This window comes from Lathamus discolor, chromosome 2 (genome assembly GCF_037157495.1).
Source record: "Lathamus discolor isolate bLatDis1 chromosome 2, bLatDis1.hap1, whole genome shotgun sequence".
Taxonomy (NCBI): domain Eukaryota; kingdom Metazoa; phylum Chordata; class Aves; order Psittaciformes; family Psittacidae; genus Lathamus; species Lathamus discolor.
This window is the reverse complement of record NC_088885.1, coordinates 91,975,251-92,002,790: the sequence shown is the minus strand read 5'-3', so window position 1 is coordinate 92,002,790 and position 27,540 is coordinate 91,975,251. Positions and strand designations below refer to the sequence as shown.

The 27,540-nt window shown below is 40.0% G+C and overlaps 1 protein-coding gene across 2 annotated transcripts in view; it reads left to right on the top strand.

Moving 5' to 3' along the window:
- Nucleotides 1-983: 983 nt before the first annotated feature.
- The window catches only part of GALNT1 (polypeptide N-acetylgalactosaminyltransferase 1), an 86,829-nt gene continuing 60,272 nt past the window's right edge, over nt 984-27,540 (top strand). The window contains exons 1-2 of one of the 2 annotated variants that reach the window (XM_065667742.1): nt 984-1,605; nt 26,206-26,375. The gene's annotated coding sequence lies outside the window, so the exon portion shown is untranslated. Of the gene's footprint in view, nt 1,606-26,200; nt 26,376-27,540 lie in introns of both variants that reach the window. The other variant, XM_065667741.1, reaches the window with a different exon arrangement.

The window sequence follows — 27,540 nt, the reverse complement described above, 5'->3', positions numbered from 1 at the left end:
TGAAACTCTGCTAGTTAAGACTTTTTAAAGAGGGAATATAAACTTTGATCTATAAACTTGAAAAAGCTGAATATAAGAGTAGGGAAAGATAAAACAGTTCCCAGAATTCAAATGTCAAAAATATATTTTGGGGGTGGGGACAAAGTGATCTAACTGTACTAAATGATCTTGGGACACAAACACGGTTATAGGGCATGTAGAATCATAGAATGGTTTGGATTGGAAAGGACCTTAAGATTGTCTAGTTACAACCCCTCCGCTACCAGCAGGGAGTCCTCACACTTGTCCACGTGGTTCAAGGCTGTTCACGTCTAACATTTTGATGCTGCAGTGGGCCCCATACTCACACCTCACTGCCTCGCTCAGGGTCCACTGCTACGTGGAGGCTTGCTACAGCCCAGTAACCCAACACAACACGTCTAACCACCATGGTGCGCACCACACAAGCTCCGCCACAGCCACCCGTGCCCCAGCAAGGAGCTGGGACCGGCCGACGCTGGTGGCCCCACTGAAAGGCGCAGCAAGGTCAACTCAGTCGCGCGGCTCTTGCACGCCCTCCTAGGCCAGACCTCCTTTTAGGGCGCAGGCAGGGCGGGAGCAGGCGGAGCCGGGATGACACAGGAGCGCACCACACCTGCTCACTGCCCACGGCCCTGTACCGCAGTCCCCGCGGGCCGCCGCGCACCGGCAGCCCGATCACCGCGCACCCCAGCCGCACCGCAGCGTGTGTGTGTGCGTGGAGGGGGGCGCAGGCACAGCCGCTTCCAGCCGCGTGTTTGACTGGGACCGGCCTTAACGCGCAGCCCCTCAGCCCCAAAGCGGGGTCCGCTGCTGCCACACCGGGGAGCTCCGCCGCGCGTAGCCCCCTCCCGTCACACCGCACACACACATCCGGGGTAGCGGCGGGGCGGGGCGCGGGCGGGCGGGGGACGTGCCCGCGCGCGCCGGGGCGGGCAGTCGCCGCCCCTCTCCCTGCGCCCGCCGCCGCCGCCGTGACGCCCCCGCGCCGGTGATGGAGGCGAGGCGCTGAGGAGGGTGCGGGTGGGGGCGGCAGCGGCAGCAGCGGCGGTGCGCGGAGCGACGGGGCATGCGGAGCGGGCGCCGCCGCGGGGCTGCAACGGAGGGCTCCCGGGCGCTGAGGGAGGAGGAGGAGGCGGCGGCGGCGGCGGGGAAGGAGGCTTCCCCGCGGGGCTCCGTGTGACCGCACCGCTGCGCCCGGAGCGCGGCTCCCGGCAGCCGCAGGAAGAGCGGGGCCGGGGCGGCGGTGGCGGCGGTGCAGCAGCGCTCCTTCCCCGGCCGCGGAGCGAGGCGGCGAAAGGAGGCGCCGGTTCCCCGCGGCTGTAGCGGCCGCCGCAGGCAGCCCGGCCGCGCAGCGGCAACGGCGGCCGCGCCTCAACTTGGTGCGAGGCAGCGGCCGCCGCGACGAGCGGGCGGTGTGAGGCTGGTGCCCGTCCCCGCCGCCGCCCGGAGGATTTACCCCGCGGGACTCTCCTCCCCGGGCGCACGGTGACAGGCGCAGGAGCGGCGGGGCAGGCGCTGCACGGGGACCCCCCACCACCCACACAACGGCCGTCCGGCCGCCCCGCAGCGACAGAGAGGGCCGAGGTGAGTGCGGGCTCTGGTCGCCTCGCGTTCCGCTTCCCCCCGCCCCGCGCTGGAGCTGAGGGAAGGGGAAGCGCCAAGTTCAGGCGGCGGTGCTGGGCTTCTCCGCGCTCCCACCGCCGCCTCGGGAGCCGCCGCCTCTGCCGGTCGCCGCTTCCTCCCCTCGGGGAGCGGGGCGGCTCCGCCGCGGTGCCTGCTCCTCCGGCCGGCAGCGGGCCGGGGCACGGGCGCGCACAACCGGCTCCCGGGCCGATCCTCGCCGGGGAGAAGGGTGGGCGGCCGGCTGAGGACGTCCTGTTGCTGGTTCCAGGGGTCGGGAGCGGCTCTGTGTCAGCAGCAGCCTCCAGGAGCTTGCCTCTGTGTATGTGTGTGTGTGTGTGTGTGTGTGCAGGGGGGAGTACCCGGGCAGCATCCGCGGCGCTACCTCTCTGCACCGCTGTCACATCGAGTTCGATCAGTTAATGTTTATTACATAATGTGTCGCTTAATATTTTAGACTCTCTCTTATCTGCCGGAATCCGGATAATCCTTATTATATTTCCTTTTAATTCATAAAGCTGGAGAGGGTCAGGGAAACTAAAGTTCTCGTTCCAAGTAGTTGCCTAAAGCAACTTAGTTTTCGTGTGACTTTATCCGTGTTAACAGAGAGTTACTACCGCCTTACACTCTCAGAAAGCAGAAGTGTATGTCGTCCATCTCCCCCTCCCTCCCCTTCGTTATTAAGTACGGGCAAGTTTCTTTAGGTCCTAGTTGTTTTCAGCGGTCTCCAGAACCCCCCGCTTTGTGAACTTAGCAGTGTGCGATACTGAAATAGAAACTAATTTTTGTGCAGCAGCTGCTGAGAGAAATAACTTTTATGGCTATGAGCAGGAGCACACCAGCCTCTGTTGTTTATATAAATGATGTTGGCACTACATGAACTGTAAATGAACATAGCCAACAGCTGTGCAAACCAAAACTATGTAGCTAACCATGTATTTTTATACACTGCTGCTCTCGACTTTGCTCCTTTGCAAAAGCAGTGAAGATCATGTTGCTCTGAACACTTGGAACACCACAGAACTCGTTTTTCTCCTAAATACAAAGGATTGCTTATATTGGAGAAAACATTTCACTTTCTAGTGCCAGCTTTGTCGTTTTCTGTGACTTGGGATTTTGTCTGTGTCATTCTGTGATGTTTGTCTTTTTTAAGTGGTAGTGCCAGCACTTTTTATCAGGCGTAATTTGTCTGTGAAGCATGAATGTGCATCAGAGAGAACTCAAAATCATTGGCGATAGGGAGATTGTGGCAGCGTGGTCATCTCAGAAATGGTACGAATGGTGCCTGTCAAGGGCGCCACATACAAGTCACCCTTGAGATCAAGGTGGCGATGATAACATTCAGACTATTATTGGATGCTGCCTGGCTTTTCAAAATTGTAAGCTGTGTGAATGAGGATACCTTACTCCTCATGTACCTTGTTCCTGTGGGAACAGGGCAATTCAAAGACACTAATGAAAGTTATGAAAATGGTTTAAAGCTGCCATGTGACAGTCATTGCCTAGCCTAGTGGTGAGGTGGTACTGTTTCAGTTTTATACAATGATTTGTTCCTTCTCCCTCATCATCTTGGACTGGATTTGCTCAAACAAGTTCAGGAATAAGCTATACAGAGAAATAATAGAGGTAATTTAGAATAGATTTCAGTGCCAGATTGCTGCCTTAATGAAATAGTACCCCGCTGCCCTTTCTTGGTTGCATATATATGGATAAGCTGTACATAGGTGTAAACTTGTTAAATGTTTTTCTTTCTGCTGTTGCAGAAAGGGTGTGATGTTTGGGATGAAAACAAAAAGTAGGTCCAGGAGCACTCATCTAAAAATAGGGTACTTCCAAATACTTAAATCATTTGAATGCAATTTACATTATGTTTAGTTCAGGAGACAAGAGCTTCTTGACAGATTTTGCATTTTATATATTCGATTTATTATTTTGTTTTAGTGCACATGCTAAGTCTCTGATGATCCACCTGGCACAAAAGTTTGATTCAGAGGGCCAAAATGGGAAGGTTTTTGTCTCTGCAGTCATCCTCAGTCTGTTTCTTTAATTGTCTTTGATGTGAAAATGCAGGAACCATCTCTAGATGCACATTGACCTGTATTGGGAGCCTTCAGTGCTTACAAGGGGAAGGACTGACCCACAAATTGAAATAGAGCTTCTTTTTTAGTAGTTGGAGTGGGGCTTTTGAGAATGGTGCTGTTTCATGCTTATAAACCAATTGCTTTATCAAGAGTTTCAGAGTTCTTTTAGTTGTTTTAAATTATTAACCAAAGCCTGGAAGTCTGTACTGTTGTCTTGCAGTTATAGTGTGTGTTTTGCATTCCAGTGTTGCTCTTCAGGGTCTCGATTTTTAAATTTTAATTGGAAGGTAGTGGTTTAGGGCCCCCACTTCTTTCCCTCCTCAATTCCCCTACCTCCTCCCCCCCCCCCCCCCCCCAGGGCCATGACTGTGATTTTAGCATTGAAATTATGGCAGTGATTTTTATTTGGAGCTCATTTAGATGAGTAGCTCATGCAGATATAAGTAGTATTACAGGAGGCCCATGTTGAATACTTATGATGTGGTATGGGGCTTTCACCAGTTACACGAATACTTAATAGAAGTGGGCCTGGATCTTTAAATGTGACGTTCCTCATCACAGTCCAGTTTTCTGTCCTTCTTTGGCTATTGGCAGATTCTTTATTATAAGGATGCACTAGAGATTACCTTGCATATGCATTGTATCAAAAGAGTGTACCTCTGAACTGTATTACTCCCCCTTTCAGTGAGCAGTATCTTAATTTCTGAGTGTAAACTATTTCCCTTCTGTTTACATTTTTTAGTCCATAGCTATGCGTTTTTTCATGTTTTGCTTTGTGATTCTTTGTATTAACATTATTAATTTCTAATTCTTCACTTAATCTAATATTGCAGCAACCTTTTGCAGGTGATGATTGAGAACTAAGCACTAGTTTTAGTATGAAGATACAGTTTTGCTAGTGCTTGCCACTGATGCTTTTGAATCCTGATACTTTTAATTTTTAACAGCTATGTTCTCATACTGAACAGAGATCTTCCTCGAGTTCCGCAGGGATGCTTCTAATCTTCTTGTTTACACTAGGTCTACTTAATTTAGAAGGTTGCTGACCATACTAATAATTCTGCCTTAAACTCTCAGTGACATTTCTTCTGCCTTTATTAATGTTGAATTTATCTGCCACTGTTACACCTGTACATCACAGTTGATTAGCTCCCAGTTGGTTACATTTTTGGTCTTCTGTACTTGGCTAACCTATATAACTGTTAACTTTTCTACTTTCCTTTCCAGATCATTAATTAATGCCTTTAAATGTTGCTTGCTTTATGGATCCTTGGAGCATCCTGCTGTTAACCTTTTGCTGTGTTGAAGCTTGAATATGTATTCATAGTCCAAGCTTCCTGTTTCTTAGCTAGGAATAAAACAAAATCTTTAAAGCAAAATACAACTGAAATCTGTGAGGCACATCTTCAGATGTGTAATCATAGCTTTTAGCACCAAATCTATTCTTGACAGTCATATTCTAAATTTAGCATCCCCAAATAAAATGTTTTAACAGGAGGCTTGTAATAAAAGCATTTTGACACCATCTTCCACTAATTCTGGCAAAGCATTTTTTCCCCTTTACAGTCCTTCCAGTGAGCTTAATCCATTATGCGAAATCAGCCCATCATAAAAATCAATGGAATTGATATACTTTTAGCTAATGTATTAAAGAGCTGGCTAACTGCTCTATTATTCACTTTTTGATTACTTAACTATGGTTTTGCACTATGAAATATGAAGGTTCTTAAGGGGCGTTTACTTTCGGCTGAATTAGAAGCTTGTGACTTTGAGCACCGCATAAATATCTAGTGCATGTACTGTTGTAGTAACTCCCAGCTGATTGAGGCGTTCTTACCATCAGGTTCACATAAAGGTCTCTTGTTATAATCCACTAAAGAGAATTAACTTGAATTCTAAAGCCCTAGACTATGCAGGTTACCGAGTTGTGGTTTGTAGTTTCTTGTAGGACGCATGACTTTGATTCCTCATGTTTTCCTTTGAAAGGCCAGTGGAACTGAGAAATTGACGTGAAAAGGTAAGCTTAGCAGATAACCTTAGCTGTCAGTGAAAGCAAATGTGCTTGGAGACCTTGTCGGTTAAGAGAAGTTACCCTTGGAAGGGTGGTCTCTGTAGACTGCCTCTTGCTATCAGTTACCACCCTTGCTTCTGTGATCCAGGGTTTAATTTTCAATCAGGAAAAAAAAAAAATCCATGACTTTTTTTTCTTGTTCTCTTGTGCCTTTAAGTGGTAGATGACTATGGCATGGCACTTGTGAAGTGGTTTCACAACTTTAGGTTTGTTAGGCTTTTTTTAATCCAAGGTGTTTGGTTTTGGTGTTGGAATAGTCAGCTTCATTTCTGTGGAATGAAAAAGTTACCCTCAATAGTCAGAGCTTTGTAATGACATCTTCTTACTGGAATCAGTGTTTAATGACCACAGCAACTCTCATTGATAGTTTCAGCTCGTGTATTTTTCCTTCATTATCAGATTTTTTCTAGCAGTTGAAAGATATACAGGTAGGGACATTGAGCACAATTTATGTTGTAGGCTGCTATTCTGCATAACCTGATGGTCTCCAAGACATTTTGTTTGTTCTCCTGTGACAAGTTTTACTGCTGGAGAAGAATGGTATAAAGCAGCAGCAGTTTGCTGCTGTGGAGGTTCAGACTGTGGGACCAGCTAATGTACAGCTGCTGTGAAATTCATTGCTAGTTAAGGAGGGAAGTGTTTCATGCCTTTTTGTTGTTTTGTTGTGGTTTTTTTTTTCTCTTGTGCCATGCTGGTATCAACTTTCAGAAACTTTATTCTGTTAGAAAGCTTACCCCAAAGATAAGCCAGTTCAGTGTTCTGCTGTCTAGCTGAAAGAGCATTAGCATCCTTTGGAGGCAGAACATGTGAATTGCTCTTTGTTCCATAATACTCACCTTGCTTTTTAAAATGTTGTCCTGTAAATTGCAAGCCAGTGTAATATTGTAAATGTTTAGGGAAGTCTACTTTATTTTCAGGAGTGCTCATGTTGGTTAAGATGTGCAAGTGATAGAATCTCTAGGATTTTTTTTTTTTTCTCTTGGTGGGATTTCTTACTGTAGAGAAACTCTTACAATTAATTTTTTTTTGTAGTAGTATTTCTTTGTAATGGGGTGCAGTACTTTTTTCATGTTAAGTTCCAGTATCCCTTCATGTAAGGGAATTCCTGACATGTAAGTGAAGTCATATGACAAAATTTGTCATCCCAGTTATGTGGAACAATTGAATCAGGGTGATATTCAACAACCAAGTTGCCTGTGAAAACTTGTTAGGGGCAAGTGAGGAGGAGGATACGTTGTATTCTTTGACTTTTCTTTTTTTTGCAGTGCATCAGAGTAGACTCAAGAACTTCAGCTGGTGCTTCCTGTCAGCCACTGGAGTTATGATAGCATGACAGTGCATAGATGTCTCGCATTAAGTAGTTCTACAGGAGACAGGAGTACTAGCCTCACTGTACAGGTCCAACATGACGAAGGCCAACAGAGCCTGAAGAACTTGAATCTGAACCTGTTTACTTTTTGTAGCTACGGGTCATCAATATCATGTCTTTTTCCATGCCATTTAAGCCTGCATTCTGTATGCTAGCAATGCTTTAGTGTAAATTGTCAATGATAACCAGAATTGCACTGAAAATTAAAAGGGATAATGCCAGGGTTCTTCCATGAACAGGGAAATGAATTTTGGGATGTTTTTTTTGTTGGTGGTATTTTTATTTTTTTTTTTTTTTTTTTGGAAGGCTCCGTAAGGAGCAAACCAGGGGATGGGAATAATGGTAATGGGTTTTAATTAATTGTTCATGTGCAGAGAGAGATTTAGAAGGGCTTATTACGTATCTGAATGGAGGCGCTGTCTGAAAAGCAGAATAAACAGTGAAATGACCATAGACTTCCTTAAAGAGAGAGAGGTATCTAGTACTGGTCTTAATCAGATGTCTCCTCAACAGTGTTCTAAAATGAGTTTAACTAGAGTGGCCAGGATGAGCAGGGACTAAGATCAAGCATAAAGTTGTGTCTCCCCCCAGCCAAAAGTGGGTGACCAGAGGATGTAATTTCATGTGCTCAGTTCTTAACTTTGCTAGGTGATAGTTAAAAAAACACAACAAAACAAACCAACCTATGAACAAAACCCCCCACAAGTACAATAGGCTTCTGAATCTTCAGATGCTCCAAGTGGAAATTAGTTGTAGATGAAAAAATAGGATTGGTGAGAGTTGTGGTGAAGTTCATCAGTTTAATTATCACTATGAATAATTTATCAGTAAGAAAAATCTGGGCTCTTATGTGCACATCCTGTTCATGATGTTTCTGCATTAAATACATTAAAGCTCTCTTCAACATTCACTGATGGGGCATTTTTTCAAGTATCTTTAAGGACTCATTTAAGCTAAAATTAAACTAATGGATTTATTTAATTTTCAGTTCATTGTGTACTCAGGGTAATTAGGATTGATACACTTTTCAAACACAGAAGCTGAATCCTAATTCTAGATGCAAAACTCAGCTTTGACTATTGTCTCCAGACAATACTTCTGTAAGATATTACTTCCATTTCTGCTAATTGGAATCCTACTTTGAGTGTCCGGTTTATGAGTTAGTGACTCTTGTAAAGAAGCTAAGGACACATTTCCACAGAACTTTATTGTTTTTTTTTAAGACTACTTTGTTGTTGTAAACTCTTCTGCCTGTAATAAGTACCATGTGAATGAAATGAATATTTCTATCTTAGAAAAATGGTTGAAGACAGCATAACAGAGCAGTCCTGTTCCAAAGAGGTGCTTGGAACAACGGGTATACTTAGAGGGCAAGAGAGAAAAAAACACCTCTGCAAGCAGTGTGTAGTTTCTTTCACCACTTTTCCCATGATACTCTTGCAAGTTTTGTGGTTTTTTTTTCTTCAGGGCTCAGCAATCAGAAGTTTAAGAAATATAGGTACTTAAATTAGTAAGAGTTTAGTAAACCTTTTGTTTTCAGTTTTCAAATCATGGCTATACTGCAGATACCTACACATCATACTACAATTATTAAGCTTCTTAAAGTGTACCAGAGGTACTAAAATTTAAATATGCTTATTTGAAATACATATTTCAAGAAAAATGAAACTTGCCCCTTAAGGCCCTCTGCGTGCAAAGAGAGGTTATAAAATACAAGTTCTTTTTCAGGCTAACATTGGTAAATATTTGATTTTGTGGTTTATATTCCTGAACTGAAAGTCTTGGAAATGACATGAAAAATACAAAATCATTCCGTAACTTTAGGGAGTAGGAAAGCACAGTTCCACCTTCAGGAGCCTTAATGAAGATTAGAAGTTATGAGTTCTTTGTATCTTCTCACAAACTTTGAAAGGCCTTTAGATTCTTACAATGACTTACTCCTTGCTCCAATGCTATATATGTATAAAAAAGGTTACAGGTAGCATAGGGAGGTCCAGTAAGTTGAACTTGCATTTGCTCGAGACTTGCCTTTAATCTTAAGAATCTGGCCTCTTGCAAGAACAGACTGGTAACCTTTTGGAAATGTGGGCTAGATAGCTGTGGGGAACATAACTCCAAAGTGCTCAGCAGTCCCTTTTCTTCAACTTCAGCTGTGGTTTACTTGGGCACTGAAGTGAATAGGGGGAATAATGTGGCAGGAAGGACACACAGGAGTTCTTTATTCTTTGTAAAAGCTCAAGTTCCCTGCTAAAGCAGACCAGAATGGGGCAACTGCTGCTACGTTAGATGGCATACTCATCAAAAATGTTTTGTTTGGTTTGTGTTCTCATTCTTTTTCCTCTTCAGCTTCAAATTGGTTTTAACCTGTGGCATCGCAGGTTTTATGAACCTTGGACTAAAATATTTTCAAAGTGTATAGATCAACATTTCAGCCTTAAGGACTGACTGCTTCAGCCATGCAGAGTTCCAGAAGTATATGGTCAATAATCTAGCCTTCAAAATAACTGTGCTGAGAGCTTAAAAAGTATTGGTGGTATAGCTTCAGAAAAAATAGTGTTCATTATAAGTTTTACATGCTCTAAAATCTGTATTTGATGTTCAGCTGTGAATAGGTTCATTGAGTTGCTGGGAGCTGCATTAATATTTTATCAAATCTAAAATAATATGTATGTTTGTAGTTGAAATACTACTTTGTTGTACAAAATGTTAAAGAACGAGGCAAAATTTGGTACCATGACTGTCAGTAACTAACAGACTCCTGAAGTAAATATTAAACACTCCATCAACTCTTGTAAAAGTGTAGTGAAAGGAAAGATACCTGAATGCGGTACAGCAGAATCTGAGTTACTCTGACAAAAGCATCTGGAAAAATCTTAACTTATATATTCAAAAGTCACATAGAGCAGTTGTTAAAGTTGAAAGTGGGTGGGTGGTTTTGGTATTTCAACTGCAAGTACTATTTCATAATATTATTCTGCTATGGTGTCATTCCATCAAGTGAAAAAAGGTGTTGAAAAGCTATGAACAATTCCTGGAGTCTAGCGAGTAACCAGAACTGATTCAAACATTTTAAAGCAATGTGCATCTTGTGTATGCAGACCCAGCACAAAACTTTTCTCTATCAAAATATGCTCATCAGCCTATATATCTAATTGTGCATCCCAGTTCTAAATCATAAAAACTTTGTCTACAGCAGTTTATTTTAAAAAATGCAAGTTAACCAATGCCCGAAAGAAACCAAGTAGTCTTGTATACTGAATTTGTTAAATATTTATGAAAGAAACCCTATAAAAAGCCCCAGAAGACCAAGCCCCATGTTTCTGAGTGTTATTTGCCTCCTTGCCTCCTTTGTGAAGTTGTCAAATCACATCTTTTATTTTGTCTTTCCATGTCCAAGAAAACTAATCACTCTTCTGCAACCAGTAAATGCTTGAAATCTGCTGTGTGGCAAGAAACCAATTGTCCCTATCTCAGCTGTGATCTGATTCAAAGAAGCACAATAATATGTAATTTTCTTGCTTTGGATTATATCAAAGATTTCTTATGCAGTTTTAGACTATCACAACTATTCCTTTTCTCTCCAGAGCTGTTCTTTCCCAAACACAGTCGGAGCTTGTTAAAGCAGAAACAATGGTTTCTCTATATTTCATGAGTGTTATGTATATTTGAAAAACATCTAAGGACTCATTTTGACCACATTTTCCTTTGTTGAAAACTTCATAAAACATCTTGGCTTCTGCCAGGAAAACAATGCCTTTTATTTTTTTATCGCATACCTCATGTTATTTGCAGTGGAGTTGAATAGCACTGAGTTGCAGTCACTAGTTTGCACTAATCCACTAGTTTGGGTCACAAGCATTTAAACAAAGAATCCAGAATGGGATGTGTTTTAAAATCAGCAGCTTCTATGCAGAAGTATCCAGAGTTAAATAGCATGCAAACCAGACACTGATTTCCAAAGCGAATGTTTGACCTTGGGATCCTTGTAGCTACATTTTCAACTCTGGGACTATAAAAACATCTGATACCAACTTTCTTAAAATCAAACCATCTTTTGTTGTGGAAGCTAATGAAATTATGATTCACTACTGCTTCCGTCTGTGGGGATGAGCTGTACAGTCTATTTCTATGGAGCAGAAACAAGAACAACTTCTTGTTATTCTAAGAGACAGCGTTTGCTTCTATATCTGTCACTTGTAGAATGTTGGCTAATTGTTAGTTTAAAACAGCTCTTATCAATTACTGCTGTATCATATCAGCTTAACAGTTTCTCATCCTTTGTGATTTCTCCATTTTTTCCATTTGTTTGGGTGTGTAATGCATGGTTGGGTGTATCATTAATTTTTAGTCAGATGTGGTAATGATTTAAGAATGGGAGGGGAGAAATGGATCCAAAAGGAGTCAAAAGAATAGAAATGGCTAGTAATTTGGATTTCTTGATAAAGTAGGATGTGTCAGGAGAGAGAGAGAGATCTCTTTAAGAGAAGGGTGATGACTGGCATCTTTGCAGTAAATTGAAGTCTGGTTATGGCTGGGCATATTGAAGGGGAAGTGAACACAGTGGCCCAAGTGACAAATGCTGTTTAAGGATTTCCAAATCTGACTCTTGCGGTTTGGAGGAAAGAGGATTAGTTTGGCTCTTTGGTGGCATCTGGAACTGCTACTGCTTTGGCATCATGAAACTTGTTATGGGCAGAGCAGTCACTTTCCTGCACAAGAAGGAGAAAGTTTATCCAGTTTTATGCAAATGCTTGTTGAAGAATTATCTTCCTATTCCAAAAGGGATTTGTTTTAGATGGGGGGGGATGGGGGGGGGGGGGGGAAGCACTTACAAAAGCTTGAATGCTTACGGAGGGACATTACTGGAAAACCTCCAAGCCCATGAAATCAACTGTATATACACTAGGGAAATTTTAAGAGACTTATATCTTAAAACTATGTGTACATCTGAAAATCTATCTACTGTAAATAAAGGTTTATGGAAATAATACTGTTTTCTGTTCAGCTTCAAAAAGATACATTACTTAATATTTATAAATATTTTGTTTACGTGGGTCTTCTAGGAGAGAAGAAAGTTAGACGAAATTCACAAAAGGTTTGAAGGAACTTGGGGAAAACTTGAAGGCACTTGCTGGGGCTGCATTGTATGGATCAAATGTCAAATGTCCAGACTTCAAGTGATGGGAGGGCATCACTATGGTGGTACCAGCACTGGCAGCATGCTGTCCTCTACCCAGTTTGTCTTTTTTTCTCACCACATGTCAAATATGGTAATAATGTGCCCTGTGGTAGTCCTTGTGGTAAAAGCTAATAATGTTTTTATGTGAATGCTTTCCCCAACCAGGCAACAGAAGTCGCTTTTGCAGGAGAGGAAGAGTTGCATTTCAAACGTTTGATCTCCTGCTCTGTTAACTTTGAGTCTTTTCCCCTGTGCCCTCCCCACCCCCCGTTTGTAGGCTGCTTTTAGTCATACTTGATGGGCAGAAATCCCCCAAATACTGAATTGGCATAAGCTTGGAGAAAATTGATTCTGAGGAAGAAAAGTGAACAGCTCAACAGTTGCCTGTTCTTTCCCTAGCCTGCCAGTTCACCAAAGATATGGTTTAACTGATCAGATGATGGCATACCTAAACCTTGGAACAAATTGCTATCATGTGATATCTTTTGTTGCTTTGGTAACTAAGAAAAAGAGGGAAGATATGGTAGTATCGTGTGGGGAATGGCTGTTTTGGGGGTGGAGGAATAAAGGAGAACTTGCAAGGGGCGGCAGCAGCAAGATGCTGAGGTTATTGCTGTTCGCTGTGGGATGTCAGGCCACAAGTTCTGCTTTCCACAAGGTGGGATAACTTGCAGGCTGGCAATCAAGGGTTGCTTGCAGATAAGCTGTAATTTATTTCTACGCATCAGCGTTCCATCACATATTTTTCAGTGTGCTGCTACTTCTGCTCTGTTCCTGGTCATTTCAAATTATGAATGTTTAGTCACCTGCTGCTATGGGATAGTTTTTTAGAAGAATATAGTGGTAAAAGTTAAATTACTTTGCCTGTATTAATGAGTAGTTGGTCGTGTTTCTTCTCCCTGGCACCAAGTTTCCACAGTTCACTTAAGAACTTTTCAATCTGAATTTACTGAATGTTTTTCTTTTTTTAATGGTCATAGTTTGAAATAAACTCATAGAAGAGATAATTAGCTTATAAAGTGGTTATCCTTTAAGTATACCATCTCCTGTTCTCTTGAAAAAAAACAGAAGGGGGAAGCAGATTTCAGACAAGATGAGAAGATTAATGTTTTGTTCATACATGTCAAATATGTAAGCTGATATAATTAGGGAACATGATAACCGAGTTTATTTACTTTCTGAATACCATGAGGAAAAGGAATGAAAGATGTTCAGTTCAGTGTCATGTTGATATTTTTCTAGACTAAAACTGGACACCTTACTACATTGGGAAAACCAGGCCTTATTTCTGAACTGTGACAGCTACTTGTGCAGAAAGGTGTTTTGAGAAAAATAATAAAGCAACTGTCTGCTTAGACTTCCTTCCAATTCAACTGTTAAATATTTAGTTGTGAACTAGTTTCTTTGGATATGTGTTCTACATAGTAATGTCACAGAAACTATTAGGAAAGACTTTTTATACTATGAGCAATAGTATAATCGTTTATAATACTCTTTCACTTTCCTGAATGAATGCTACTAAATGATATTATTTTAAGGATTTGACTTACTAAGAGATGAAATGTTAAGTGTGGACAAATTTTTAACGTTGTCGTTTATACTTTTACTCCAGTTTTTACCTGAATTGTCTGCTTTTTGTACATGCAATATGTAACAATATAACAATTTTCTCGGCATAAAAAAAGGATAATGAAGAGTTGTTTGCTTCAAGCCTCAAAATTCTAATAAAAAGCATAGATTTTCTTAAGGTATATTTTTTTCATTTATGCCAATGGTGTCTCAGTTTCATGTTTGTTGATCTGCCTGGTGGCAGATCTGGGCTTTTTTTTTTTTTCTCTTTTAGTATATTAACAAAAATTTGCAAATTACGTGTAATACTGTCTGTTGCACTCAAACTTCTCTTCATTCTGGTAATATGCATGGGTCATTGACATTCAAAGCATTGTAAGTAAATCACTGGGGCACAATATTGAAATACTGTGCCGTTGGCTGCTCAGCTTGTAATTATTTCAGTATGTAAGCTGTAAATGGTCAAAGGCCAGAGCTCTGCTTAAAAAAAATAAAATAAAATCTCATAACGAGACATTGCGTTGTTGAAGGCTGTTTCAAAAGACTGTTTCCTCAAAAAGCAAATGTTTGAGACTGAGGAAAATTGGGACTGGCTGCAGAAGTGATGTTACCAAGCATTGTAATGATTAAAAGTAGTTGAAGGTGTGTCAGAATTAAAGGCTTTGGTAGCAAGTGAACAGCTTTGAAACAAGAACTGCTGTACAAGGTCCTGTTGATGAGACTAAAGCTTTGATCATCAACCTTCCATGGACAACTGTAGTGGGCAATGTGAAGGAAGTAATGGCATTCCTCTTTCCAACTTCTTGATTTACTGCGGCTATGAGCAACACTGGAGAGTCTCTGAGTCAGTGATTTGCCTAAAGGCATGCATTGGGAGCTCAAAGTATAAGCAGACAGGAAACGAATGGGCAACGGAAAACTGGTAGAGGAAGGGGAGGAGAGAGAATAAAATGTAAATGTATTTCACTGAAAGAAGATAACAAAATACATAAATTGCTAAATAGTATCTTACTGTTTCTTTTGGCAAATAGAAACAGTTATGGTTGTGTAGCAGGCTAATTATTTAAAGAGTTTGCAAATCCAGAACTGTTGAGGAATGCAGAAGTGTTCAATGGAAGAATCTGCCTATTGGTAGGCCTAAGGTTTAGCTAGCAGCATTAGCCTGTCTAGCCAATTTCAGGTAGGAAAAAATCAGTTTGACCTTTTCTTTCCCACCCCTCTTGACCTTCACAAGTGTAAAATTTACTCTTGACGTAGGACTTAGTTTCCTTTCTGTGCTTGTTTGTGCTTTCTGGAAATGGAAGCATAAAAGTAACAACAAAAATTAAATTTTAAAAGCCAAAGGTGTTAATATAATTCAGACAAATGAGGATAAGCTATGATTAGCAGGAAAATAGCTATGGGATCTTTGCAAAATGGGAGGGATTTATATACCCCATTAAAATGTAAAATAGGCATAACGTCTGCTTTCATTTACAGCGTGGGGCACACTGTTATAGCTCTGGGGCATGCTGGAATAATTGTTGAGGAGCTAGACAAGACAGTTGATGTATTTGGATAAGATACGATGTCTCCTGAGCAAAAATTACATGGTAGTCCAAGCCAGACAGGCAAGATAGGTAAATTTAATGTCTTGTATAAACAGCTGTCTAAATTCTTACAGTTTTCTTTCGTATACATGTGTTGGAGATAGCACTGAACTTTAAGCCTATTACAGACTTTTTTGTCATACTCATTCTTGATGAGTAAGCAGAATGTTGTTATGGTATGGAAAATCAAATTGAATTATCCATTCTGTATATAATTTTTCCATGAATGTGAAAGTTGATAAGGCTTTTGTTGAAAGGGTCGTATTTAAGTCATCATCTTTTTATTTAGAACTTAGTTTCTGGAAGTATAGAATGCTTTTTGGTGCAAATATAAGAGCAATGCTGACGAATCAATTGGTTTGAGCATACTTGGTCTATAGAACACTTCATCTTGCAAAGCAAATAACTGTTCTCAGCATTTGCTATTCTTTTGAAGCTGATGAAGTACTTGAGCTGGTACTTATAAGTTGGTTCTTATTAATTGTATATCAAAGTAATTTGAAGCTAACTGTTCATGTATCATACTACGGAAATCCAGCTTCGGTATCCTGACAAACGGCTGGTCTTCTGTTTTGGTGGGAGCCCCACAGGGAGGTAATTACAAGCCTCCAGTTTTCAGTTGCAGAGGAAGGTTGCTTTTTCAGCTGGCACTTCTCCTCTAGTTTAGTTACTAATGATGAATTGAAGTCGAGTCCTTAAAAAACATAGTACATTTCCTAATGTATACAAAAAAGTTAGTTGATACTTTCCATGTGAGCCAGTGTTAAGAAGTGGTTTGCTAAGAGTATGACTTCGTCAAACAGTTTAGCTGAAAGCAGAATGAGTTGGGAAGCTTTGGTTTGGCCTATCATGAGGTGTGCAAAAGTGCTGTGAGTTTCCTGCTTGCTTTACTTGATGTCATGCTAAATGTTCTGGGGTAAGTGGTTTACGACAATATAGTATTTCCAAAGATTTTTTTTCTCCCCATCTGTCTAAAGGAGGGAGAATAGTTCTGTGTTGACTGAACAAAAGTGGTACATTGATATTTCTATTGCTTTATATTTAACTGTATCTTTAAAAGGTGCCTTGGTTCACTTTGGTGCTTGCTGAAGTGTTCATAACATAACGTACCTGCTATCAGATAAAATGTCGTAGTTCTTTCTATATCCTGACCTTCCTTTCAACATAGCAAATACCTAGCCTATTTGTTACGTTATTTTATCTTTAGTAAGTTTGGTTTTAGGGGTCGATCAGAAATTTAAACATTCAGAATGTTTTCTTATTGCTTCCTAAATTTTGATGTACCCTAGGATGAGCTTCTGTATGGAGGATTTCTGTTTCATTCCGTTCTAGAACATTCAAACAAGAATTATTCCTCAACCCTGAACCAGACTGGTGTTTTAGGGAAACAGGAATTTATACAATTGATGTCTTTTCAGTTACTGAAAATGCTACATGGTTGAATTTATATTTTAATAGCTATTAGAGTTTTCCAGTAGTGAAAGTTTTTCATATCCTGAAGCATTCTGCCAGGTATCGGATTAATAATCCTTCTCTCATGATATTATGATGTAATTCACAATATTCCTGGTCCATCTGCTAAAGAGGTGTTTATAAATTGAGACAGAAAACAGATACATAATAATTTTTGGGGGGGAAAAACCCACCCAACAACCAAAAACAAACCAAAGCCAAACTCCAAAAAGCAATTAGAGAAAACAGAAGACATAATTATCACATAAAGGGCCTGTTGAGATTTAGTGTAACAACAACAGCAGTCTCAAAATTTAACAATTAGGTTGTTAGTTTCATGAGCATGCCAGTCTGCCACTGCTGCTGAAGTAAACAGTCTTTTCCTGGCTATTCTTTCCCTTCCTTAGGCATGTATTGTGACATAGATTGCAAAATTGTTTAGATTGCAGCACATGCTAAATTAGCTGTAACCTGTACCCAAATGTGATGTTGTCAGAACAGAGTGTGGGGATAAAAGCAAATGCTTAGGGAGTAGGGGATTATGTGTTACCTGAGCTGCAGTACTGATTTTCAGTATTCTTGATTTTTTTGCTACTTGACTTTAGGCATGATGTATATGTAAACTGCTTACCTTGTTTCCTGCATAGCGAACTGTCTTCTGAGTTTGAGCTTGGAAAAAGAAAGGCACTGCTAACAGCTGACTGACTCAGCAATCAGTAAACTGAGTGAAACAGGGTATTTCTAGGAAGAAGCCTTAAGGTTTGCAGCATGATTTGGGAAACTCTGCTGGATTGCTGCACTGCCAAAGGCTGCCTTAAAACAGCAGTGCTTTTTTTAGAAAAGCTAATTAATTGGTTTATTGTTGCAGTTTCCTCATCCTTGTTATGACAGTGTTAATAGCGTTCAGTATTCTGTTTGGACTAACGGTTACTGATTTTACAAAAAGGGACAAGAAAGAAGTTAGGATCCGCATTACAAACCAAATCCATTGTTTTGGAAACTTGATAACGTAACGTTTCCTGTGTTCCTTTGTGGTAAACAGAACTTCCTGAAATAGGGACTATTATCTCACCTGAAGCCAGAAAATGTTTGCCTGCTTAGAAGAATGGAAGAATTTTTCATTTAGGGATCTTCCTACTCTTGCAAATGAGAAATGATAGTCATTTGTCAGCTCAGCCAAATTTCAGATACTGTTGCAAGCAGCAGAGCTTTGCCTGGAGGCAGATGAAGATATTCAAAATGAGGATTTCTGTGGGAGGGTTAGTATTTGTGTATGAAGACATATGCTCAGTCAAGCAGTTTGTTGGTTTAGGGTATCTATTCTCCCATTGACACTGACAGACAGTTTTACTGAAATGCTTTAAATCTGGCAGAAGGCAGCAAACGATTCCCTCTTGTTTATTTCTCTCCCCACAAAATTTTTGTTTTAAATCAAGCATATTTTCCAAGAACTGAGTCCCAGGCCATGTTTTTTTCCTAGGGGAGGTTCTACATGTTACTGCTGTGCTCTAGGCTAAATCTTTCTGAAGGTTTACTTTTATGTGCTGTAAACTTACAGTTCCCTGAGTTAAAGTCCTCCTAATAAGCAGTGTGTCATTGTGGACTTTGGAGTTATGATATGCTTGTTCAACTTTTAAACAGCTGCCTCTAATATTTCCATTACTCACTGGGGGATTAATGTTGTGTGATAATACAGGGCTTCGTAAAAGCTTGTGGCAAGAATAGAATTTTCTCATTTTCCTCTTTGATTAACAACCGCTAATTACGTGTTGGAATTACATGTTGCTCCTATTTGTTTTGTGACTTTTTTTATGGTTACATTTGGTTCCTAAGTTAGTAAATATATAAACAGTCTTATTTAGCTCTGTATACAGCCATAAATTATTTTGTTTGGAGTAAGGAGTCTAATATATCTTTTGCAATGGAGGTATAGAGCTGAATAGGCAGTAGGCTGTCACTCATGCCAGGGTGCTGAAAGAAATGGTTTCTCAATGTCTAAAGAGACATAATTAGATGCTTGGAGGAGTGGTTTTACTTTGGAGCTTTTCTACCACTTAGCACTTTGTTTATTATCTTCACAGGAAAATACTATATCACTGAGATCCTTTACAAATGTTGAGAAGCATTGTGTAAATTTGACATCTGCTATTACAGATTTACCAGTTGATTTATTTCAAGTACTGCCTGTTGTGAATGGCAAGTCTTAAGATCTTGCTTAGATTCCCTTCCCCCCACTTTTTCCACTTTGTTATATGTTGTGATTTAAGCCCAGTACCACACAGCTGTTTGCTCCACTCCCCCAGTGCACACTATGATACTGTATGTATGTGTGATCCCCAAAAAAGCTACGGCTTTCTTTAGAAGTAGTATAATTTTGTAGTTACCTTTCTCTTTGTAAAGGGCAGAGTTGCTGCAATTTTATTGTCCCACAGTTTCCTGTTGCCACTTGCAGACTGATTTCTTGGCTTTTGGAAGGCTGAGGTTGTGATCCTTTAAGCATCATTAAAGCAGCATGTTTGAATGGCCATGATTTTGTATCCCTCTGATCATCTCCGAGGTAATGAGAAGTATTTGTAGTTACCTCACTCTGTATATTTCCATTAAAAGTTATCAGTGGAAATGGAGAAACTTGGTATGACATTAACTTGCATATGCTGTTTTTTTTCCCCTCTAGACTCTGTTGTCTCACAGTAACCTTTCCTGCTGTTTGAGTGTTTTGTAACAGATAAAAAATCGAGAGGTTACAGATTATTCAGTTAAGTATTATACCTGAGAATGTAGCAGGCAGCTTTCCTGAAGTGCTGTGCTCACTGTTAAAGAAAGCATTGATCATCATAGGGCGTGCATTTTTACTGAATGTTTATGGGGGCAACCGATTGATTTAAATGCAGTTATTTATTTTAAACATTTTGTACTCATAACAAAATAGGATTTTTTTTTTTTCCTCAGTAGGTAGGTCTGGGAACTTTTTTCTGTTGAGTCAGGGAAGACTAGAAAAGGTTAAACAGAAAACATTGCCCTTCTCAGTTGAAGGGATCCTGTATTTGTTTGCCAGTGTTAATGTCACGTACACATTTTCTGGCAAAGAACAATATTCTGGAAGTGGAAGTTGAGCCACATTCATAAAAATGAAGAAATCCACTTCGTGTACCTATGCACACACACACATGCACACAGCTGTATATGTAGCTGGGGTTAATGCCAGCTGGCATACTCGGGGGGATTGCTGATTCTGCCAAATTGCTGCTGCTTGGTTAAAGGCTGTTACCATACTCAGATTTTTTTGAGAAAGATGACTACTTAAGCTGTTATTGTAAGCAGTAGTTATCTGATGTCTCCTGAGCCTCGTGTGACTTGTGGTGAAGAGTTGTCAGCAAGGTCCAAGTCAGTGCTTTGTATACAGGAAATGCATTCTGTTCAATGTCAGGGATGTGCATCTGCGGTTGGGCCCACCTGAGCTCTTGTGGGCAGGGGGAGAGAAGACAAGAAGTGTTGAAACTGTAGCGGCATAGTATAGAAAGATGGAGATTTTGAGAAAGAAGTACGGCTCAGTCCTTCAGCAGCCCATTACAATAGAAATATTACTGGAAAACTAAATTACCCCCTCTTTATAAACAAACAAAACAAACAGAAAACTTGTGGTTGACCCTAAATCTTATTTTTTTTGACTTCTGCATTCCTTCATAGCGAGTGCTTTGTCAACTGAAGGAGCTGAGAGGTGTCTAATGCATTTTGCACTGTGTCTCACATCCTCCATACGAATCCGTGCTGGTTGCTTTGCATACTTGCAAAACAATGAGGGTAGTGTTTCCTGGTGGTTGAAGAGAAGGTGCAGAGGGTGTCTGCCAGCTCGCAGCAGTCAACACGCTCTTTGTTGATAGTCCCACTGAAGGCAAGCATACCCAGACCGTTGATGCTCTGTGCTCATACTTAAGGCTGATGTGCGTTAATGCTATCAAAAGAAACTGCATTTGCTGTTTGCTTTACCAATGTTTTTGAATCATGATAACTAAGAAAGACTTCTGTTGTCTTTACAGACCTGTAGTGCTATTCCTGATTTGCAAACAATTTGTTTTTTGTCTTTGTGGAGGGTATTTGTGAAGGTACAAAAGATGTTTTTTTTTTTCCTTTGAGTTGTGCAGTCCTGTGTAGGTACTGTTTGAATTATGAATAAGGTATTACAGTCCAAAGAAATACAGTAATGGTGCTGATTATGATAGTAGACACTTTACTGTTGAGAGCAGTAGATTGCCTTGTATATTTATTTTTTTCTTGTGCTTTTCAGCAGTGTAGTACTCTCAAGCAAAGTGAAAATGAGCTTTGCTGCAGTCTTGATTTGGTGGTGGGAGGGTGCATTTTACAGCTGAATTCTAAAAATAATATTTACTTAAAAAAAAGGTTCAATTACTTTTGGTCTCTTTCATACACTGCTAGTGTTGGCTTGTGTTGCTTTGAGTCAGTGTCCCCAGAAGACAGAAGGAGGCAGGCGGCCTGTGAGACAGAGGGACTGTTGCATTGTTTGCATGGCTGTGCTTGCCAGAATCATTGATTGATTGGTGAACAACCTATTAGTGAAGGCCAGGAAAAGGAAGAGCATAAACTTTAGATGTCAGTCTGATTGAAATAACTGTTACCTTGATGATTTTTTTGGTAAGTTTTGGGGGAATAGTATGATAGCAGTATGTATTTTACATCTGTTAAACACATACCTATGTTTATGGTTTTGCTAATTGCATTAAATGATGTCTATGAAACCCTTTTTTCCTTTGCTAAATTGCATGCAGGAAAAACATCTTTGGATTGCCTTCATTAAGAAAGATTTATTCAAATTATTATTTCCCTCGCTGCCTTGCTATATAAGATAAAGCCTTGGAGACTTATGGAATAAAACTGTGGAGGTTTTGTTGTGTGCTTTGGATTTTTTACATATTGTTGGTCACTTCAAGACCAACAGGTAGAAGATGTGGTTTTCTCAGTGTTATATATCTGTTTTCCTGGAGTTTCATAGCAAGCTAATAATATTTTGTCTTTTCATGCTTTCCTGCTCACTCTGATATTTCTGACCCTGTGCAGGATCATACCCCTAGACTGAGCTGGTACTAAAATAAGCTGAAGAAATGGAGTTGGCTGCATACATTCTGGCAGCTGTATGATTTTGTCTGTGGGGAGGTGTGTCACTGAATAAACAGAAATTGACTGTACAGGTTGGGAATATCATGCATGACTGTACAGGTTGGGAATATCATGCATGACTAAAAATCATAAGGTCAAGCTGTATTATATTTAGGAAGAGGTGAAAGTGGTAAGTGGGTTAAAGACTGACAATTAGGAATAGATGTGTCAATGTGTATAGATAGCTCTACATGATTATTGCTGTTATTAACATTAAATATGTCAGAAGGAATGTCTCTGAATAAGGGGAATGCAAATATTGAGACTAATCAAATAGATGTTTGAAAACAAAACAATTATATTTTGCACTCTTGTGGCTGTGAATCGGTCAATATGTCAGAGTAGCTAGGTAAAATGTTTATGCGAAAATAAAGACTCGGAGTGTTTGATTCTCCTGAAAATTCAATTTTCAAGGAAACCATTCTTTGTTGTTAGGTGCCACTTTTATACAAAGCTAAGGCACCCAGTGTATCGGCTCTGGTGCTTGTGATGACAGAATGGTGGTAATGGAGTATAAAATAGGACAGTAAAATCTATTGACAGTGGAGATCTCTGCCTAGATTATCCTCATCTGACTTTCATCCTGTGAAATACTTGGAGTTGATGTGAGAACTTCTTAACAGAAGCTGTTTGGATTGCAAATTCCAAAATCCTAGCTCTCGACAACTTCATTTGAAGTCGGTAGGCCATTTGTATGCATGGTTTAAAGCTGAAGTAGTCTTCAGTCTAAATTGTGTAGTAGTGTGATCATTGAAAGCTAATGGCTACTGGTAGCCTTAATCTCAGTGCTCCTAACTGCTATTGCAGCAGATGCTTTCTTGTGGGTTTTTTTCATCTACATATTTTGTTATCAGTGTCCAGGTCTGCTAATCCTCTTGCCTGTCCACACCAGCAGTGTGTGTAGGTTATTACTTTTTTTCTGGGTTACTTTGAATTTATATCAAGAAAATGAAAGGACACAGTACATTTTCTTGACCTTGGTTTCTTTTGCTTGTTTCTATCTTTAATAGCTTTTGTTTTGAGTTGGAACCGTGAGAAAATCACCAGCTAGTTCTGTGTGCATACTGTGCCTTAATTTTTGTTCTTGACAGGGTATAATGGAAAATCGAGCTAGAGTAGAAACATGGTAATGAGATAAAGTTACAGGTAAGACAGTCCTCTCTTTAAACAAGCAGTTTAGGGAAGCAGATTTGGAAGCCTTATTATGAAGATCAGAAATGCATAATCAGGCCGATCTAACATCCTCTACAACAGGAAGCTTGTGGACTGGAGAAAGCCACATGTGATACTCTTACAGAGCAAGCTAAGGAAACATGGCCTAGATAAAAAAAGCTATTTTAAGATATGTGTAAAATCATTATGTTAACAGCAGACAATTTTATTTTTCAGTAGTTCACTTTCAGCAAGAGAAAGCATACTTGTATGGGAGTTTGTGCAGTTGTTTCAGCTTACTATTCTTGTTCAGAAACTGGGTAATGGATTAACATATAGTTCTGGAATATGAAGGCAAGATGTGTTTGGAAACAGATGCAGGTACAAAAAGTGGTGATCGCAGTGCAGAAGAATCTTGACTGTTGGAAAGATGGCCTGAAACAACAGGATATGATTTAGAAGAGTAAGTGAAATGCTTTATATTTAACATAAAAATAAAAAAAATAGAAGAAAAGCGTTTAAATTGCTCCTGCCACCCTATTCCCTACCCTGATATAGGGCAAGCCCTGGATTATAAAAAGAGTTAACAATGCAGCATTGTTCAGAAAGAGTTGTGTGTATATATTGGCACGAGTAAACAATGGTATAATCTGAAGGGCATGTAGAGTTGAATCTCCTGCTCTGTTCTGTGCTGTAAGGTTAAAGTACTGTATCAGTTTGGCCACTGTATTTCAAGAAAGATGTAGGTGCAGTTAATTTGCCTCAGGAGGGTAATGGTAACGACTGGTGATTTAGAAAAGATGGCATGTGCAGAAGGAATGATTGAATTAGTATTTTTGTAACCCAAGGAAAAGATCAAGGGAAATTATAAGCTTTTAAGTGTGTAGCTGTTCACTACAAAAAAGTGAACATCTGCCCTTGGTGGATGTGCCTTGCTTACTAATGGCAATATAGATCATTCTCTGTGTGTCCTGCTCTCATTGTTCACTTTTTGTATGTTTTATAAGAGCTGTTTCTGTCCAGTGTCTGGTCTTAGGATTCTTTGAAGAAATATATGAATTAGCAAAATCACTAAAGTATGGATTTCCTCTAACCAGAGGGATGTGTAAATAGATACTCCAGTTAAAACTGCTGAGCAGATAGAAGAAAACTTGATCTCAGATTTGCTTACCACTTAGCCAGTAATGAACTAGATTCCTCATCTGAAAAAATGGATCATGTTCCACACCTCTGTAAGGCTCCTGAGTTTTACTGAGAAAAGCGATACTAAAAAAAAGCTAATTTAACATAAGCAACACTGATTTTGTTTTGTGTGTGTCTTGCATGTTACAGTGCAATGTGTAGAGCCTAGTTCGATATATCCTAGAAGTTTGTGTTTAACCTTCTTGAGGGCTGTGATTAATTTGCTTTGGTAAAGGCAGTTAGGTCTCTTCAGAATTATGTCCTGATTTCTTAATATTTAACACTTTCAGAAAGGTAACAATGAGATAGGTTTTGTATTCATTGTGTGAATCCATATTTTTCTGGCCTTTGAAATGTCCCTTTTTTTTTTTTTCCTTCCAGATTTGGTAAAAGTTGGTATTATTTCTGGGAGATCCTTAGCCGGTTAAAATTCAGGCTGTAAGCCACTTCTCTGGGTATAAAACTGCTTACTATACTTACTCTATCAGTATGTGTTATCAGTAGTTTGGTAATCTATCCTCAAATGGAGAACAAAACTAGGAATTGAGAGGTTTTCCCTTTCCTCTTTGATATGCAAAAAAAAAAAAAAAAAAGAGAAATTGCCAAGTGTTATACTTGGCCTGCCTTGGTACTGGGGTAATATTTTGTTTCAGAATCAGCAGTTGACAAACATCTTTTCTAGTACTTCCAGTCTTCGCTTTCCTTACCATGTATTTCCTCCATACTGTCATGTTACCATAGTGTCAGCATCTCCCTTGTATGGAATTTTTCATCTGGACAGGCAATGCATAAAGCTAACCGGTAGAGCAGTAAACTTGAAAAACTTAGTAGGCTCATATATAATACAGCAAATGCAACACACAAGCTCATAACATATGGCAAATATTACTTCACTGTAGTCAAGTTAGAATTGCATTAAAAATGGGAAAAATATGCTTTCTTTTCTGTTACGGTATTTTGTTTACTTTAAAGCTGCTTAGAGTTTCCTTCACTTATTGCTGTATAAACTGGGTAAAGAAAGCTTTGAAGGTATTCATTCAGTATTGCTAACATTTTAACAGATAACACTTGAAAAGGCTCAGGCATCATTTTCAGGTGACACTTTGTTTTTAGAAGTGAAGAATATATTACTTAAGCATCACGTCTGTGTTAGTTTAATAACACCTTTTTCTTTTTTTTTTCCCACTAAAGTTGTCATTGTAAATGCTAATGTTTAACTTGTGGGGAAGAGATGAAAGAATGTAACAAACTCCTACTTCTATAAACAAGAATATATATATATATGGGAAAAATTTGGTCTGAAAGAATGATCATTTGGGGAGCTGCTCATGTGAATGTGTGCCATTGAGGAGGCTGTTTTCTAGCCTTATCCAAAGCAATTCATAGTTTGTTGTGCTAAGTGTTGATGATTGGATAGAGAGCGACATATATAGAACTCAAAAATAGATAACTGCTTACTTGGGAGGACAGGCAGTCCTCCCACTTAAATCATATCATCTGAAAGGCTAAAAAATTTTGATGACTTGTTCCACCTCTCCACTTTATCCTGCATATGTTGTTTTCCTCACAGGCTTAGTTCACTGCCTCTTTTTAGAAGCAGTCTTTTGGCTCCTTCTCCCTTGGACAGGATTTTTGATTTTGGAAGTCTTAAATGGTGGGAAAACTTTCCTCCCCTTCATTTCCACCTCAGGCTCTGCCAGAACTGGGTCTTAGAACTTATCTGAATTTCTGTTTTTGTTCTAGGACAGCCTTAAGACCTTGTGGATGGAAGACCTCTCTTGCTTCTACGGTCACGTCAGAATGGCCTAGTCCAGTCTGTTGCTCTATGGTTCCTAGCACAGGCACTCTACAGCAATGTGTTGGGATTTTGACACCAGTGCTAGTGGACCATCCAGATGGCTGTAAACCTGCAGAAGAGGTTAGTACAAAATGTGATCCAGGAATTTTTGACATTTTGTTCAGGTCTGTCTGCTTTGGATGTACCTTAGAGCAAAGGGACCGCTTAGGGATTACATGTGTACTACTTTATCACTGCATTGGGTTTGTGTGGAAAGGTTTTGGTAGTCGGAAGGTGCAGGGATGGCTTCTGTGAGAAGCTGCTGGAAGTTTCCCCCATGTCCAGTAGAGCCAATACCAGCTGACTCCAAGATGGACCCTCTACTGGCCAAGGCTGAGCCCATCAGCAGTGGGGCAACATCATTAAGAAGGGTGAAAAGTTAGCATGCAGCATTGTCAGCAGCCAGAGAGAGGAATGAGACTGTGGGAGAAGCAGCTCTACAAACACCCAGGTCAGTACAACAGGAGGGGAGGAGATGCTCCAGGTGCTGGAGCAGAGATTCCCCTGCAGCTCATGGTGCAGACCATGGTGGGGCAGGCTGTGCCCCTGCAGCCCATGGAGGTCCATGGTGGAGCAAATACCTACCAGCAGACCATGCAAAGAAGAAGGCTGGCATGTTGGAATAAGAGAGAAGATGGAGTAGCAGCTACTTACACAGCAGTCTGTTGGTAAATCTTTAATCATTGTCTAACTGTGGTATGGCTTCTCAGGCATGTCTACTCTCTCTTGTAAAGATTCTGTTATTTTCAGAGAAGTCGAAAATCTTTCAGGAAAGTAATTTTAAATGCATTGGAGCACACACTTGTAAAAGGGGCTTTAAAAAATATCTGATTTAATTTAAATTTAAAAAGTGATTGTATTAGAAGCTGTACTCTCCAATTAATGTATATGAACTTGCAAAGCCGTTCCATCACATTCCCTTTTTTAATGTTTTCTGACAGATTAACCTTTTTTTTTTTTATGGTGACATGTTTCTCTTTTGGCTTCTAGTCAGGTATGAATTTTGAATTGTAAAAAAGCTTAAGTTGCTACTTTCAAAAATGATGTGTCAAATTAAATACATTAGCTGGTTTTTACAAGGTGCCTGACAACTTCTGGAAGAAATTGGCGAAGTAATAAGCACCTAAGTATTTGAAGAAACTGAATTTAGTGAAGTCTAATATATCTGTGCCATACCTCATGTTCTACTGATGGTTTCCTCTATTCAACTATGCAGAAAATTGTTAGTATCAGTCTTACAGGTAAC